The sequence below is a fragment of the Stenella coeruleoalba genome (genome assembly GCF_951394435.1).
Source record: "Stenella coeruleoalba genome assembly, contig: scaffold_84, whole genome shotgun sequence".
In the NCBI taxonomy this organism is placed as follows: domain Eukaryota; kingdom Metazoa; phylum Chordata; class Mammalia; order Artiodactyla; family Delphinidae; genus Stenella; species Stenella coeruleoalba.
Window position 1 is genome coordinate 288,003 of NW_027646246.1, and position 17,049 is coordinate 305,051.

Sequence of the window (17,049 nt, forward strand, 5' to 3'; positions counted from 1 at the left end):
TTCCACTCTACCTAAGTACCACATCTCTATCCATTTTTTCCCTCCAGAGACATTTAAGTTATATCCTAGTCGAGGATCTTTTAAACAGAGAGGGGGTAAACATTGGGGTGCCTGTGTCCTCTCGATTTTTGTTTTTCCCAAGATATACGCCTATGAGTGCAAGTGCCCTATGCTCTGTAGCTCATTTTTTAGATGCTTTAGTAAACACAATACACTTCTCCAGAATGGCCGTTGGCAATATACATTTCCACTATAAGTCTCACAGGGCTCCCTCTTCTCGTTGCCCTGTCCTGCGTTTCTGTTGTTTATGCTTTATGAGGATGGCTCTTCTGACTGATGCGAAGTGATATCTTTTGTAGTATTGACTTCCAGTGCCCACCTGTTTGGTTGGCTAAAAAAGTGTATGCCCTTTTCTTGAATATATACAGAAAAGAACGCATACACCCTTTTTGGCCAACTGCAATGTTGGCAATGTTGGCAATGTTCAGCTCCTTTTCTTGTGCTTAATGGCGAGTCCTTTCTACCTCCTCAAATCCCTTTCCTGCCATTCTCCCTTGCTTACAAGTCCTTTTCTCTGACTTTCCTCAAGACATTTTTCAGTGATGGATATTTTCAACTCTGCAGTTTTGTGAATTTTACTGCCCCTGAGTTCCATTGTTCAACTCGTGTTTATGGGAACTGGCCACAAAGCAGCGGGATTTCCTCAAGCCCTATACTGTTTCCATGGGCAACCCTAGCCTTTGGTCAATTCGTCTTCCTGATTGGAAATTAGAGTGACATGTGCCTGTCTGAACACCTAGGACTTGTCTCTCATTGTTCCTCATCCTTCCGCTTCATCCTCTGGACAAATTCCAAACTGTACGCAACAGGATGTTGACAGTGCTGACATCTCCAAGTGGGGAGACTGTTAGTAAAGACGCTGGAGGGGTGAACCCGAGCACCAGGAGATGAGGAGATGAGATGCCTTTTCCAAACTCTTCCCGATCAGACGGTATACCATCCTCTGGGTGTGACAGACATGTTTTAGCAGTAGGAAGAGTCCCATTCATGTAAGGAGAACACCAGGGCTTTTTCAAAATCAGTGTCTCCCCGAAACCCAAACTGGGGAATTTTTTAAGCTACAGCTACACATATGTTCATTAAGGGCCTTGGGAAGTAGGCAGAGTCCAAACTTTAGATGATTGAAGTCTTCAGGGTCAGAAGCACTCACCACCAGCTTCCCTTAGGCTACACTTTAACTGTCATTGATAGATGATGTCAATAAAAATATCTATTCTTTTTCAGATTATTTCCCCTTATAGGTTATTGCAAAATGTTGAGTGTAGTTCCCTGTGCTATACAGTAGTTCCTTGTTGATGATCTATTTTATACATAGCAGTGTGTATGTGTTCATTCCAAACTGTTAATTTATCCCTCCTCCCACCTTTCCCCTTTGGTAATAATAAATTATAAGATTTTATACTTCTCAGAAATGGGGGAGCTGAAAGAGAGGTATCATTTTCAATGGAAAAGCATTTAAAACAAGATTGAAGGTTTAACCAAGATTATTAGCTGTACATCCTTGGAAAGAAATCACTTCGTTTCTCTAATATTGACCTGACAAATAAGACAAACCTTTTCACTGAACTTGCTTATAAAAAGTGATGGAAATATCAAATGGAAGTGTTAAAAACATCTTATTTTACCCGAGCCTTATACACTGTTCTATGTTAACTACAGTTTGGCTCACACATCTGTTCATTGAGGTTACAATAGTCTCAATTTCTGTTACTGATCCTCCAGAGTGGACCCCAACAAGTGTCCCCCTGCCCAGTGTCATTGGGGCCAACAGATCGAGACTGAGTTTGGTTCACAAGCAAAGGAAACTTTATATTTTGATCAGAGAATGGAGAGGTGAGAGCATGCACTACCCCGTGGGCTGTGGGCTGGGCTGCTGTGTAGAGATCCTGTCAGAGTCAGTGGGAGGGAGGGAGGCGGCGGAGCTCTCGAGGGCCGGGTTGGCTGTAGCTCAGGCTCTATATCGTGGAGTCTGCACTGGGCCCCAGGAGCTGAGGTGTCGACCCAGCCATTCTGCACTAGGAAATCTGGTCTGAAGTGCCGGGTGTGGAACCTCTGCATGTGGGACCCTAGGAGCACGTGAAATTAGACAAAGCACAAAGGATAAAAAAGGTTAGACTTGACTTTATTGCCCAGATTCTATTTTTATCTCCCAGGGATTTTTAATGGGCTTTGCTGGGGACAAACCCCTCCTCTGCCTTTTGTCCCGTTCCTCATTCTTGGAGTGCTGAGGGTGCAGACCCTTCTTCTGTAACTGCTGAGTGCTGAGTTGGGAGCCCTCATACCCTGGGGCGAGGGTCAGAGCTTCTCCCCAGCAGCCTCCCGGTGACGTTGATTGTCCCCAGGACCCCTGCCTCCCTGCTCGTCCACCTGAGCACCAGCATTGGAAGTGTTATAGATTCTAATGACCTTTAAGGGTCCAGGAAAGAGATGTGCAGAGACGCTGTGGGGGCCGGTTTCACCCCGCCCCACATTTGTTCGGCCACCTTAGGCTGACCGTCTCTGCCAGCCTAGATGCTCTGACCAGTAGTCTGCGCTTTCTTCAATTAGGCCCCTGAATTAACGTACAAACAGCACCAGGTGTCAGAGCCCTGCCCGCTCAACTCCCAGACAGTCCAGGGTCAGTGGTGACCAAGGACCATGATGGCTACTGAGTCAACAGCCTTTTGAAGTAAACAGGAGTCCAGCCGGTCTTATTGGCCACCATCATCACGGTGTCTGTAGGCTTTTCTATGGTGACAGTGTGGTATACTGTTCCCCCGCCAAGATTATTAGCTCCCCTCTGGGTGCAGTAAGTCCTGCAAGCAGTAGTCTACTCTTTTGGGACACACTCTTGTTGTTTTATGAGAGAAACTCCAGGTCAAGTGATGTTCACACGAGTCGTCATGGTGCCCTGTTGCCCCCGGTTATCTCTCTGGATGTTGGAGTTGGAGGGCCTCCTCACTCGAGGTCGGTGTGCCCACGGAGCGAACCCTGCAACTTCAGGGCATGGTTGGTGGTTAGGATCACCACGTGGGGTCCTTTTCCCTTAGGAGGGAGGTGGCCTTTTGGGCTGCTGATTTCCAGGTTTTTAGATACCGCCAGTATCTTGGCCAGATGTGGCAGTGGGCCAAGCCCCTTAGTGACCGTAGTTTATCCTACCTGGATGGCATTCTTGCATTGTTCCATTTCAAGTGGTCCCAGTTTTTGCACTAATTCTCCAATGGCGATTCACCTTTCACCGGGATTGTAAAGATCAAAGGGTTTAGCTAAATTAGGGAGTTCCAGGGCAAGGGTCTGAATTGACTGCTCTTTCCATTCTTGAAAGGCCACTTCTGGATTCTATTCAAAAGGATCGTCATCTTTTCCTTTCAGTGTTTCATATAGAGGCCCAGCTAGTAGACTGTAGTTAGGGATCCAGAAGCAGCAAACCCTGGCCTCCCCAGGAACCCCTAAGCTGTCTTCTAGTTTTAGAAAGGGGTAAGGCTGAAAATGGTTTCTTCCCTTTCCTGGGATGGGCTTCTCTGACCTTCTGTGAGAATGAAGCCCAGGCAGGTCACCGCAGTCTGTGATATTTGAGCTTTTTCTTGGACAACTTCTATCCTTTATTGGCTTGGTAGTTCAGAGGCCTCCTTAGTAGGGCTGGTGATCAGAATGTCGTCTGCATATTGAAGGAGGGTTTCCTTTTCCAGAGGTAGAACTTTTAGGTCTTTAGCTAAGCTTTCCCCAAAGATGGTGTGGGAATTTTTGCACCCTTGGGGCCAGACGGCCCGGAAGTATTGTTTTAGTTGTATGTAGAGTCCTGCCACTCACAAGCCAAAATTTCTTGTGACTCTGGGACTAATGGAATACAAAAGAAGGCATCATTGAAGACTAATACAGAATACCATGTCCTGGTGGTTGGTAGAATGACCAGCAGGGTGTAGGAATTAGGAGCAACTGGAGGTATATCCTCGGTGGCTTCACTGACTGTCCTGACATCCTTTACCAGGTCCCCAGCAGCCCATGGGGCTCTCGTGGTCAGACCAATCCCAGAATATGGAGCTCACCTGGGCAGGTACCCCACCCCCACCCCAGCCCACGGGGCTCTCGTGGTCAGGCCCCTCCCAGGATACAGAGCTACCCTTGCAGGTACCGTGGCAGGGCTGGGCACACAGGAACCGTGCACATAGCCCTCATTGCAGAGCACCCCCAGCTCACCTGTCGCTCAGAGCTGACACAGAGCACCTCAGAGCAGGACTTGAACTAACAAACAGCAGCTGCGACAGGTCTGTGACCCTGGGCATCACTCCGTGAGGCCTCCCTCCACCTGGTCTTCCAGAGACTTCCACTGCACCCGGGGCACCAGGCCTCTGTCTCCAACCACCACCCACCCCTCCTCTCCCTGACTCCTGGGTTCCTCTCATTAGGAGAGGGTTTTCTTGAAGTTGTCTCCCACTCATGGGCCAGATAAAATGATTAGAAAACAAGCCAAAGCTGCAGCCCCTTGTCTATCCTGACTCTCAGGAGCCCACACCTGTTCCTTGGACCTGGCCGGTTCAGCAAGTTCCATTTTCTGCAACTGTGAGCCCCTGAGGGGTGATGATTGGCTGACCTGGGCAGCCTTACCGTGCCGGCCAGCCCTCCCCAGGTGTGCCTGGGTTGAGATCAATATAAATACCACTCCAGGCAGCAAGAGCCCCTGCAGCCGTGCCTGACGCCATTTTCTCTGCCCTGTCAGCAGTCTCGGGGCTGGGCTGGTGGGAGGGAGTGAGAGGCCACGGCTTTGTGGGTGGCCCAGTGTGAGTGGGGCTCTGCTGGACTTTCTGCAGCAGTTGCCAGGCTGCCACCTGCTAAAGAAGAGGATGTGTCACCCATACCTGCTGCTGGAATTTCTCCCTGGGCAGAGGTGAGGAAGGAAAAAAGCAGTGGGGGCAGGGACAGGACGGGTATCTCAGGCAGGGAAATGGAAATCTTCCAGAAGAGCACCCAGGGCCAGGACCATCCTGGCTGGCCTGCAGGCACCAAGTCGGCCGGCATGCTGTCACTCGTGTGGCTCTATGGCCCTTCCTCTAGGCTTTCAAGTCCTTGTATATATTCAGGTGTTTTACCTGGGACGGGTGGGAATAGTTCAGCAGCAACTGGCCTGGGGCTCAGCTCACGTTTACTCACAGATGCCTCGGCACGGTGCCCCAGCTTTGCAATGAGGACGCTTGTTGCGTGGGGGCTGCTGGCTGAATGGGAGACGATTCCCCACCACTGACCAACTTCAGAATTGTTTACAACTGGAGCAAGTGCCCTGATACGGTTTTCCTCTGTGGAACTGGTGGGTTCTGTGTTTTTTTTCTCTTTTTCGTTTTTGGTTCAAGGTAGATTTTATTCCTCTTTTTTGTATTTACAGATATAAGCATGGAAATAATTTATTCATATAAATACATGTATGTGCAGGGAATAATTGTTTTTTCTGTTTTATTTTTTAAATTTTACTTCTTTTTAATTTTGAATTTTATTTTATATTTTTATACAGCAGGTTCTTATTGGTTATCTATTTTATACATATAAATGTATACATGCCAATCCCAGTCTCTCAACTCCTCCCACCACCACCCCCCCAACAGCTTTCCCCCCTTGTTGTCCATACGTTTGTTGTCTACATCTGTTGCTCTATTTATGCCTTGCAAAATGGTTAATCTGTACAGTTTTTCTAGGTTCCACATATATGCATGAATATACAAGATTTGTTTTTCTCCTTCGGACTTACTTCACTCTGTATGACAGTCTCTAGATCCATCGACGTCTCTACAAATGACCCAATTTCATTCCTTTTCATGGCTTAGTAATATTCCATTTTATATATGTACCACAGCTTTATGCATTCGTCTGTCTGTGGGCATTTAGGTTGCTTCCATTACCTCGATATTGTAAATAGTGATGCAATGAACATTGCGGTGAATGACTCTTTTTGATTTATGGTTTTGTCTGGGTATATGTCCAGTACTGGGATTGCTGTATCATATGGTAATTCTATTGTTAGTTTCTTAAGAAATTCCATATTGTTCTCCATAATGACTGTATCAATTTATATTCCCAACAATAGTGGAAGAGGGTTCCTTTTCTCCACACCCTTTCCAGCATTTTTTGTTTGTAGATTTTCAATGATGCCTATTCTACCAGGTGTGAGGTGATACCTCATTGTTGAATCCATTTCGTTGAGCAAGGGGTAGCTCTTGTCTATTACATATTTGGCTTATGGAACGGTATCTGTGCTAATTTCAAACTCTGCTTTTATGCAGCACCCCAACTCACCTTCCCCCTTAAGCAGGCATAAGTTGGTTTTCTAAACTTGAGACCCTGTTCTGTTTTGTAATTCAGTTCATGTGTAGCCAAGTTCACATTCCGTGTATTAGTGATACCTTATGATGTTTCTTTTTCTGTGTGACTTATTTCACTTAGAATCATCGTGCCTCAATCCACTCATTATGCTGGTACGGGCCTGGTGACATAGATTTCATTGCTGAGTGGTATTCTGTTGTACAGAAGTACCGCAACTTCTTTATCCATTATTTGCTCTCTGGGATATTTAACATGTGCCGGAGAAGAGATTCCTGTAAAAAGAGCCGTCCCAAATTTTGGGGTTGCTGTGTCTTTTTGATATTAATTTCCCTAAGCTATAGGACCATAAGTGGCAGTGCCCTAGGCTCTGTTGCTTTGTTTTTTAGATGTTTCAGGAAACACCATACACTTCTCCAGAGTGGCTGTTGGCAATTTACATCCCGCCCATCAGCATAACAAGGCTCCCAGTTCTCCATGGCCTGTCCTGCCTTTCTGGATTTTACACTTTTTTCAGATGGCTCTTTTGACCGGGGGGAAGTGAGACTTCATTGTAGTGCAGATTTCCTTTGCAAGCTTGCTTGGTTGGCCAAAAAGGGCGTATGCGTTTTTTCCTGAATATATTCAGGAAAAAACGCATACGCCCTTTTTGGCCAAGTGCATCATTGTGGACGTTCTGCCTCTTTTCCTATGCTTTCAGTGCAATTCCAGTCTACCTCCTGAAATCGGTTTCCTGCAATTCTGCCCCGCTTTCAAGTCCTCTTGGCAGCCTTACTTCAGTCTATTTTTGGACGATAGCTGTCATTTATAACTCTGCAGGTTTGTGAATTACAGTGCCCCTGAACTCCTTTCTTCGACTCGCTTTCTTTTGAGCTGGCCGCAACACCGCAGGATGGCTTCAGGCCCTAATCTGGTTCCGGCATGGCACACTGAGCCTTTGGATATTTCCACTTCCTGGTGGGAAATGAGAGTTAAATTTGCCCGTCCAGATACCTCCAGCTAGCCTCTCATTGGTTCTCGCTATTCCTGTTCATCTTCCGCAGAAATTGCAAACTGGGCCAAACAGGAGGTTAAAGGCGCTGACTCTCCAAGTGGGGAGAGTGTTAGTAAAGCGTCTGGAATGTTGCACCCGAGTACCAGGGGAGGAAAACTGAGACATATTTGAACACGTCTCCCGTTCACATGGTTGATCATACTTGAGATCCACATGCATGTTTTAGCTGAAGGAAGAATACCTTAAACCTGGAGAGTTGAGACCCGTGTAATGGGTACCATGCAATATGACTTCAAAGGGTCTTCATTTGCTCACCGAACCTCTCCAATCCTATCACTGCTGCGTTTATGCCCCTGTACACATGCTTGATTCTCTTTTGGAGACATAGCAATCCATAGGTTTTACGATACTTACTAGTCAGGTACATTCTTACGCGTTTAATATGCGGTGTTGAGTCCATTTCGTTGAGCAAGGAGTAGCTCTTGTCTATTCCATATTTGACTTAAGTAACTTTATCTGTGCTCATTTCAATCTCTGGTTTTATGCAGCACCCCAACTCACCTTTACCCTTAAGCAAGCATAAGTTGGTTTTCTAAATTTGAGACCCTGTTCTGTTCTGTAATTCAGTTCCTGTGTAGCCAAGTTTACATTCCGTGTATTACTGATATCTTATGATGTTTCTTTTTCTGTGTGACTTATTTCAGTTAGAATCATCATACCTGAACCCACTCATTGTGCTGCTAAGGGCCTGATGACTTAGATTTCATTGCTGAGTGATATTGCTTTGTAAGTAAATACCACAACTTCTTTATCCATTTTTCACTTTCTGCGATGTTGAACTTGTACTGTGAACGAGGTTCTTATAAACAGAGGCGTCCCAAACTTTGGGGTGGCTGTGTCTTTTTGATTTTAATTTCCCTAAGCTATAGGACCATAAGTGGCAGTGCCCTAGGCTCTGTTGCTTTGTTTTTTAGATGTTTCAGGAAACACCATACACTTCTCCAGAGTGGCTGTTGGCAATTTACATCCCGCCCATCAGCATAACAAGGCTCCCAGTTCTCCATGGCCTGTCCCGCCTTTCTGGATTTTACACATTTTTCAGATGGCCCTTTTGACCGGGGGGAAGTGAGACTTCATTGTAGTGCAGATTTCCTTTGCAAGCTTGCTTGTTTGGCCAAAAAGGGCGTATGCGTTTTTTCCTGAATATATTCAGGAAAAAACGCATACGCCCTTTTTGGCCAAGTGCATCATTGTGGACGTTCTGCCTCTTTTCCTATGCTTTCAATGCAATTTCAGTCTACCTCCTGAAACCGGTTTCCTGCAATTCTGCCCCGCTTTCAAGTCCTCTTGGCAGCCTTACTTCAGTCTATTTTTGGGCGATAGCTGTCATTTATAACTCTGCAGGTTTGTGAATTACAGTGCCCCTGAGCTCCTTTCTTCAACTCGCTTTCTTGTGAGCTGGCCGCAACACCGCAGGATGGCTTCAGGCCCTAATCTGGTTCCGGCACGGTACGCTGAGCCTTTGGTTAATTCCTCTTCCTGGTGGGAAATGAGAGTTAAATTTGCCCGTCCAGACACCTCCAGCTAGCCTCTCATTGGTTCTCGCTATTCCTGTTCATCTTTCGCAGAAATTGCAAACTGGGCCAAACAGGAGGTTAAAGGGACTGACTCTCCAAGACGGGAGTGTGTTAGTAAAGCTTCTGGAATGTTGCACCCGAGTACCAGGGGGGGAAAACTGAGACATATTTGAACACGTCTCCCGTTCACATGGTTGATCATACTCTGGGTTCCACATGCATGTTTTAGCTGAAGGAAGAATACCTTAAACCTGGAGAGTTAAGACCCGTGGAAAGGGTACCATGCAATATGACTTCAAAGGGTCTTCATTTGCACATGAACCTCTCCAATCCTATCACTGCTGTGTTTATGCCCTTGTACACATGCTTGATTATCTTTCGGAGACATAGCAATCCATAGGTTTTAAGATACTTACTAGTCAGGTATATTCTTAGGCGTTTAATATGGGGTGTTGAGTCCATTTCGTTGAGCAAGGAGTAGCTCTTGTCTATTCCATATTTGGCTTAAGGAACTTTATCTGTGCTCATTTCAATCTCTGGTTTTATGCAGCACCCCAACTCACCTTTCCCCTTAAGCAAGCATAAGTTGGTTTTCTAAATTTGAGACCCTGTTCTGTTCTGTAATTCAGTTCCTGTGTAGCCAAGTTTACATTCCGTGTATTACTGATATCTTATGATGTTTCTTTTTCTGTGTGACTTATTTCAGTTAGAATCATCATAACTGAATCCACTCATTGTGATGCTAAGGGCCTGATGACACAGATTTCCTTGCTGAGTGATATTGCTTTGTAAGTAAATACCACAACTTCTTTATCCATTTTTCACTTTCTGCGATGTTGAACTTGTACTGTAAACGAGGTTCTTGTAAACAGAGCCGTTCCAAACTTTGGGGTGGCTGTGTCTTTTTGATTTTAATTTCCCTAAGCTATAGGACCATAAGTGGAAGTGCCCTAGGTTCTGTTGCTTTGTTTTTTAGATGTTTCAGGAAACACCATACACTTCTCCCGAGTGTCTGTTGGCAATTTTCATCCCGCCGATCAGCATAACAAGTCTCCCAGTTCTCCATGGCCTGTCCTGCCTTTCTGGATTTTACACTTTTTTCAGATGGCCCTTTTGACCGGGGGGAAGTGAGACTTCATTGTAGTGCAGATTTCCTTTGCAAGCTTGCTTGGTTGGCCAAAAAGGGCGTATGCGTTTTTTCCTGAATATATTCAGGAAAAAACGCATACGCCCTTTTTGGCCAAGTGCATCATTGTGGACGTTCTGCCTCTTTTCCTATGCTTTCAATGCAATTTCAGTCTACCTCCTGAAATCGTTTTCCTGCAATTCTGCCCCGCTTTCAAGTCCTCTTGGCAGCCTTACTTCAGTCTATTTTTGGGCGATAGCTGTCATTTATAACTCTGCAGGTTTGTGAATTACAGTGCCCCTGAGCTCCTTTCTTCAACTCGCTTTCTTGTGAGCTGGCCGCAACACCGCAGGATGGCTTCAGGCCCTAATCTGGTTCCGGCACGGTACGCTGAGCCTTTGGTTAATTCCTCTTCCTGGTGGGAAATGAGAGTTAAATTTGCCCGTCCAGACACCTCCAGCTAGCCTCTCATTGGTTCTCACTATTCCTGTTCATCTTTCGCAGAAATTGCAAACTGGGCCAAACAGGAGGTTAAAGGGACTGACTCTCCAAGACGGGAGTGTGTTAGTAAAGCTTCTGGAATGTTGCACCCGAGTACCAGGGGGGGAAAACTGAGACATATTTGAACACGTCTCCCGTTCACATGGTTGATCATACTCTGGGTTCCACATGCATGTTTTAGCTGAAGGAAGAATACCTTAAACCTGGAGAGTTAAGACCCGTGGAAAGGGTACCATGCAATATGACTTCAAAGGGTCTTCATTTGCACATGAACCTCTCCAATCCTATCACTGCTGTGTTTATGCCCCTGTACACATGCTTGATTATCTTTCGGAGACATAGCAATCCATAGGTTTTAAGATACTTACTAGTCAGGTATATTCTTAGGCGTTTAATATGGGGTGTTGAGTCCATTTCGTTGAGCAAGGAGTAGCTCTTGTCTATTCCATATTTGGCTTAAGGAACTTTATCTGTGCTCATTTCAATCTCTGGTTTTATGCAGCACCCCAACTCACCTTTCCCCTTAAGCAAGCATAAGTTGGTTTTCTAAATTTGAGACCCTGTTCTGTTCTGTAATTCAGTTCCTGTGTAGCCAAGTTTACATTCCGTGTATTACTGATATCTTATGATGTTTCTTTTTCTGTGTGACTTATTTCAGTTAGAATCATCATAGCTGAATCCACTCATTGTGATGCTAAGGGCCTGATGACACAGATTTCATTGCTGAGTGATATTGCTTTGTAAGTAAATACCACAACTTCTTTATCCATTTTTCACTTTCTGCGATGTTGAACTTGTACTGTAAACGAGGTTCTTGTAAACAGAGCAGTTCCAAACTTTGGGGTGGCTGTGTCTTTTTGATTTTAATTTCCCTAAGCTATAGGACCATAAGTGGAAGTGCCCTAGGCTCTGTTGCTTTCTTTTTTAGATGTTTCAGGAAACACCATACACTTCTCCCGAGTGTCTGTTGGCAATTTTCATCCCGGCGATCAGCATAACAAGTCTCCCAGTTCTCCATGGCCTGTCCTGCCTTTCTGGATTTTACACTTTTTTCAGATGGCCCTTTTGACCGGGGGGAAGTGAGACTTCATTGTAGTGCAGATTTCCTTTGCAAGCTTGCTTGGTTGGCCAAAAAGGGCGTATGCATTTTTTCCTGAATATATTCAGGAAAAAACGCATACGCCCTTTTTGGCCAAGTGCATCATTGTGGACGTTCTGCCTCTTTTCCTATGCTTTCAATGCAATTCCAGTCTACCTCCTGAAATCGGTTTCCTGCAATGCTGCCCCGCTTTCAAGTCCTCTTGGCAGCCTTACTTCAGTCTATTTTTGGACGATAGCTGTCATTTATAACTCTGCAGGTGTGTGAATTACAGTGCCCCTGAGCTCCTTTCTTCAACTCGCTTTCTTGTGACCTGGCCACAACACCGCAGGATGGCTTCAGGCCCTAATCTGGTTCTGGCACGGCACGCTGAGCCTTTGGTTAATTCCTCTTCCTGGTGGGAAATGAGAGTTAAATTTGCCCGTCCAGACACCTCCAGGTAGTCTCTCATTGGTTCTCGCTATTCCTGTTCATCTTCCGTAGAAATTGCAAACTGGGCCAAACAGGAGGTTAAAGGGACTGACTCTCCAAGTCGGGAGAGTTTTAGTAAAGCGTCTGGAATGTTGCACCCGAGTACCAGGGTACGAAAACTGAGACATATTTGAACACGTCTCCCGATCACATGGTTGATCATACTCTGGGTTCCACATGCATGTTTTAGCTGAAGGAAGAATACCTTAAACCTCGGTAGTTGAAACCCGTGGAATGGGTACCATGCAATATGACTTCAAAGGGTCTTCATTTGCTCACCGAACCTCTCCAATCCTATCACTGCTGCGTTTATGCCCCTGTACACATGCTTGATTCTCTTTCGGAGACATAGCAATCCATAGGTTTTAAGATACTTACTAGTCAGGTACATTCTTAGGCGTTTAATATGCGGTGTTGAGTCCATTTCGTTGAGCAAGGAGTAGCTCTTGTCTATTCCATATTTGGCTTAAGGAACTTTATCTGTGCTCATTTCAATCTCTGGTTTTATGCAGCACCCCAACTCACCTTTCCCCTTAAGCAAGCATAAGTTGGTTTTCTAAATTTGAGACACTGTTCTGTTTTGGAATGCAGTTCCTGTGTAGCCAAGTTTAAATTCCGTGTATTACTGATATCTTATGATGTTTCTTTTTCTGTGTGACTTATTTCAGTTAGAATCATCGTACCTGAATCCACTCATTATGCTGCTACGGGCCTGATGACATAGATTTCATTGCTGAGTGATACTGCATTGTACGTAAGTACCACAAGTTCTTTATCCATTTTTCACTTTCTGTGATATTGAACTTGTACGGTAAACAAGGTACTTGTAAACGGAGGCGTCCCAAACTTTGGGGTGGCTGTGTCTTTTTGATTTTAATTTCCCTAAGCTATAGGACCATAAGTGGAAGTGCCCTAGGCTCTGTTGCTTTGTTTTTTAGATGTTTCAGGAAACACCATACACTTCTCCTGAGTGTCTGTTGGCAATTTACATCCCGCCCATCAGCATAACAAGGCTCCCAGTTCTCCATGGCCTGTCCTGCCTTTCTGGATTTTACACTTTTTTCAGATGGACCTTTTGACCGGGTAGAAGTGAGACTTCATTGTAGTGCAGATTTCCTTTGCAAGTTTGCTTGGTTGGCCAAAAAGGGCGTATGCGTTTTTTCCTGAATATATTCAGGAAAAAACGCATACGCCCTTTTTGGCCAAGTGCATCATTGTGGACGTTCTGCCTCTTTTCCTATGCTTTCAATGCAATTCCAGTCTACCTCCTGAAATCGGTTTCCTGCAATTCTGCCCCGCTTTCAAGTCCTCTTGGCAGCCTTACTTCAGTCTATTTTTGGACGATAGCTGTCACTTATAACTCTGCAGGTTTGTGAATTACAGTGCCCCTGAGCTCCTTTCTTCAACTCGCTTTCTTGTGACCTGGCCGCAACACCGCAGGATGTCTTCAGGCCCTAATCTGGTTCTGGCACGGCACGCTGAGCCTTTGGTTAATTCCTCTTCCTGGTGGGAAATGAGAGTTAAATTTGCCCGTCCAGACACCTCCAGCTAGTCTCTCATTGATTCTCGCTGTTCCTGTTCATCTTCCGCAGAAATTGCAAACTGGGCCAAACAGGAGATTAAAGGGACTGACTCTCCAAGTGGGGAGAGTGTTAGTAAGCGTCTGGAATGTTGTACCCGAGTACCAGGGTACGAAAACTGAGACATATTTGAACACGTCTCCCGATCACATGGTTGATCATACTCTAGGTTCCACATGCATGTTTTAGCTGAAGGAAGAATACCTTAAACCTGGGTAGTTGAAACCCGTGGAATGGGTACCATGCAATATGACTTCAAAGGGTCTTCATTTGCTCACGAACCTCTCCAGTCCTATCACTGCTGCGTTTATGCCCCTGTACACATGCTTGATTCTCTTTCGGAGACATAGCAATCCATAGGTTTTAAGATACTTACTAGTCAGGTACATTCTTAGGCGTTTAATATGCGGTGTTGAGTCCATTTCGTTGAGCAAGGAGTAGCTCTTGTCTATTCCATATTTGGCTTAAGGAACTTTATCTGTGCTCATTTCAATCTCTGGTTTTATGCAGCACCCCAACTCACCTTTCCCCTTAAGCAAGCATAAGTTGGTTTTCTAAATTTGAGACCCTGTTCTGTTCTGTAATTCAGTTCTTGTGTAGCCAAGTTTACATTCCGTGTATTACTGATATCTTATGATGTTTCTTTTTCTGTGTGACTTATTTCAGTTAGAATCATCATACCTGAATCCACTCATTGTGCTGCTAAGGGCCTGATGACATAGATTTCATTGCTGAGTGATATTGCTTTGTAAGTAAATACCACAACTTCTTTATCCATTTTTCACTTTCTGCGATGTTGAACTTGTACTGTAAACGAGGTTCTTGTAAACAGAGCCGTCCCAAACTTTGGGGTGGCTGTGTCTTTTTGATTTTAATTTCCCTAAGCTATAGGACCATAAGTGGAAGTGCCCTAGGCTCTGTTGCTTTGTTTTTTAGATGTTTCAGGAAACACCATACACTTCTCCCGAGTGTCTGTTGGCAATTTACATCCCGCCCATCAGCATAACAAGGCTCCCAGTTCTCCATGGCCTGTCCTGCCTTTCTGGATTTTACACTTTTTTCAGATGGCCCTTTTGACCGGGGGGAAGTGAGACTTCATTGTAGTGCAGATTTCCTTTGCAAGCTTGCTTGGTTGGCCAAAAAGGGCGTATGCGTTTTTTCCTGAATATATTCAGGAAAAAATGCATACGCCCTTTTTGGCAAAGTGCATCATTGTGGACGTTCTGCCTCTTTTCCTATGCTTTCAATGCAATTCCAGTCTACCTCCTGAAATCGGTTTCCTGCAATTCTGCCCCGCTTTCAAGTCCTCTTGGCAGCCTTACTTCAGTCTATTTTTGGACGATAGCTGTCATTTATAACTCTGCAGGTTTGTGAGTTACAGTGCCCCTGAGCTCCTTTCTTCAACTCGTTTTCTTGTGAGCTGGCTGCAACACCGCTGGATGGCTTCAGGCCCTAATCTGGTTCCGGCACGGCATGCTGAGCCTTTGGTTATTTCCTGTTTCTGGTGGGAAATGAGAGTTAAATTTGCCCGTCCAGACACCTCCAGCTAGTCTCTCATTGGTTCTCCCTATTCCTGTTCATCTTCCGCAGAAATTGCAAATGGGGCCAAACAGGAGGTTAAAGGTGCTGACTCTCCAAGTGGGGAGAGTGTTAGTAAAGCGTCTGGAATGTTGCACCCGAGTACCAGGGGAGGAAAACTGAGACATATTTGAACACATCTCCCGTTCACACGGTTGATCATACTCTGGGTTCCACATGCATGTTTTAGCTGAAGGAAGAATACCTTAAACCTGGAGAGTTGAGACCCGTGTAATGGGTACCATGCAATATTACTTCAAAGGGTCTTCATTTGCTCACCGAACCTCTCCAATCCCTTCACTGCTGCGTTTATGTCCCTGTACACACGCTTGATTCTCTTTTGGAGACATAGCAATCCATAGGTTTTAAGATACTTACTAGTCAGGTACATTCTTAGGCGTTTAATATGGGGTGTTGAGTCCATTTCGTTGAGCAAGGAGTAGCTCTTGTCTATTCCATATTTGGCTTAAGGAACTTTATCTGTGCTCATTTCAATCTCTGGTTTTATGCAGCACCCCAACTCACCTTCCCCCTTAAGCAAGCATAAGTTGGTTTTCTAAACTTGAGACACTGTTCTGTTTTGTAATTCAGTTCATGTGTAGCCAAGTTCACATTCTGTGTATTAGTGATACCTTATGATGTTTCTTTTCTGTGTGACTTATTTCAGTTCGAATCATCATACCTGAATCCACTCATTATGCTGCTACGGGCCTGATGACATAGATTTCATTGCTGAGTGATATTGCATTGTACGTAAGTACCACAAGTTCTTTATCCATTTTTCACTTTCTGCGATATTGAACTTGTACTGTAAACGAGGTTCTTGTAAACAGAGCCGTCCCAAACTTTGGGGTGGCTGTGTCTTTTTGATTTTAATTTCCCTAAGCTATAGGACCATAAGTGGAAGTGCCCTAGGTTCTGTTGCTTTGTTTTTTAGATGTTTCAGGAAACACCATACACTTCTCCAGAGTGGCTGTTGGCAATTTACATCCCGCCCATCAACATAAGAAGGCTCCCAGTTCTCCATGTCCTGTCGTGCCTTTATGGATTTTACACTTTTTTCAGATGGCCCTTTTGACCAGGTGGAAATGAGACTTCATTGTAGTGCAGATTTCCTTTGCAAGCTTGCTTGGTTGGCCAAAAAGTGCGTATGCGTTTTTTCCTGAATATATTCAGGAAAAAACGCATACGCCCTTTTTGGCCAAGTGCATCATTGTCGAGTTTCTGACTCTCTTCATATGCTTTCAATGCAATTCCAGTCTACCTCCTGAAATCGGTTTCCTGCAATTCTGCCTTGCTTTCAATGCCTCTTCATAGCCTTACCTCAATATATTTTTTAAAAATAGTTGGCCTTTATAACTCTGCAGGTTTTTGAATTGCAGTGGCCCTTAGCTCCATTTTTTAGCTCTTATTTTTGTGGTATTGCCCCATAACCACAGGATTCCTTGAAGCCCTATTTTTCTTCTGGGGCACCTGCTGTGCCTTTGGTTAATTCTTCTTACTGATGTGATATTAGAGTGACATGTGCCCATTGAAACCGCTACAGCTAGTTTCTCACTGGTTCCCCCTATTCCCATTCATCCTCTGCACTAACTGCAGACTGTGCGATACCAGAACTTAAAGGCATTGCCTCCATGTGGGGATGTTGTTAGTAAAGCGGCTGGAATGTCGATCCGGAGCCCCAGGAGAGGAAAAATGAGGTGCGTTTTAGAAACCTTTCCCGATCATATGGTATACCAGTCGCTGGGTTTCCCAAGCATGGTTTAGCTGTAGGAAGA

At 45.0% G+C, this 17,049-nt stretch overlaps 2 long non-coding RNA genes across 7 annotated transcripts in view; both read left to right on the top strand.

Annotated features, from left to right (window-relative positions):
• The window catches only part of LOC307181242, a 131,414-nt gene extending 115,413 nt beyond the window's left edge, over window positions 1-16,001 (top strand). Inside the window, exon 3 of the long non-coding RNA XR_013826217.1 lies at window positions 15,939-16,001. This is a non-coding gene — a long non-coding RNA (uncharacterized lncRNA). The remainder of the gene's footprint in view (window positions 1-15,938) is intronic.
• Window positions 1-17,049, top strand: part of LOC307181240 — a 1,005,010-nt gene that overhangs the window by 189,910 nt on the left and 798,051 nt on the right. The window lies entirely within an intron of this gene.